The following is a 1,493-nucleotide window of genomic DNA, read 5'->3' on the forward strand; positions in this document are numbered from 1 at the left end:
TACCATTTTCGGGAATTAGGTTAGAAGAACTCTGGCCTTTGCATGTCTATAAGTTAGTTCTTGTGATTATTGTGTTCAACTTAGAGTTCCGATTTTTCAGGGAGAATTTTTATATCTGGTTCCGCTACGAAGGTCTTGATAGACTCAGGGGCCACTCACTCATTTATTTCGGAGGTTTTTGCTAATTTCCTCAAGGTCAAGACAGTTGGGCTAGATGTAGCCTATTCAGTAGTATTGCCGTCGGGCGAGGAGATGGCAGCTACCAATGTGATCCGAGACATAGACCTTGAGCTGCATGGAAATCTTGTATATGCGGATCTTATAGTGTTGCCGATGCCAGAGTTTGACATCATCCTAGGGATGGACTGGCTATTGCGGAACAGAGTTTTGATTGACTTCCAGCGGAGATCTGTTCTTGTCCGACCGCCTGGAATGACGTAGTTCTTATTCGAGCCGAACAGGTACTTTCCTTTACCGCGCATTATACCTTATGTTAAGGCTAGGAAGCTCATGCACAGAGGGTGTCGGGCGTTTTTAGCAACTTTTATATCTGTACCCGAGGCACCCAGTCAGTCAGCCGCAGATGTTCCAATCGTCAGAGATTTTCTAGACGTTTTTCCGGAAGACGTCTCTGGTATACCACCCGAGCGAGAGGTGGAGTTTTCTATTGAGCTTATGCCAGGTACGGTTCCGATCTCCAAAGCACCGTACCGACTCGCACCGACAGAGATGGCAGAACTGAAGAAGCAGATTCAGGAACTTTTTGACAAGGAGTTCATTCGCCCTAGTTTTTCTCCATGTGGCGCGCCAGTCTTGTTTGTGAAGAAGAAGGATGGCTCTATGAGACTTTGTATTGATTACCGGGAGCTGAACAAGGTTAGAGTGAAGAACAAGTACCCATTTCCAAGGATTGAAGATCTATTTGATCAGCTGCAAGGAGCTTCGGTATTCTCCAAGATTGATCTGCGTTCTGGCTATCACCAGTTGAGGGTGAGAGATGCTGACGTTTCCAAGACTGCCTTCAGGACTCGTTATGGCCACTATGAGTTCCTTGTGATGCCGTTCGGTTTGACGAATGCGCCAGCGATCTTCATGGATCTCATGAATCGCGTATTTCAGCCGTATCTTGAACAGTTTGTGATAGTATTCATAGACGACATTCTCGTCTACTCCAAGAATCAAGAGGATCACAGCAGACATCTGACCACAGTGTTGCAGACCTTGCAGAAGCACAAGTTATTCGCAAAGTTCAGTAAGTGCGAATTCTTGTTAGAGAAGGTGGCGTTCTAAGGCCACATTGTTTCTAGCAGTGGCATTGAGGTGGACCCAGCGAAAGTTGCAGCAGTCAGAGATTGGGTTGTGCCGCAGAATGCGTCAGAGATCCGCAGTTTTCTTGGCCTAGCAGGATATTACCGGAAGTTCATCAAGGGATTCTCCTCGATTGCAGTTCCACTCACAGCACTGACAAAGAAGAATGTGAAATTTGTTTGGAG

This window comes from Primulina huaijiensis, chromosome 18, assembly GCF_012295235.1.
Source record: "Primulina huaijiensis isolate GDHJ02 chromosome 18, ASM1229523v2, whole genome shotgun sequence".
NCBI classification, from domain to species: Eukaryota; Viridiplantae; Streptophyta; class Magnoliopsida; order Lamiales; family Gesneriaceae; genus Primulina; species Primulina huaijiensis.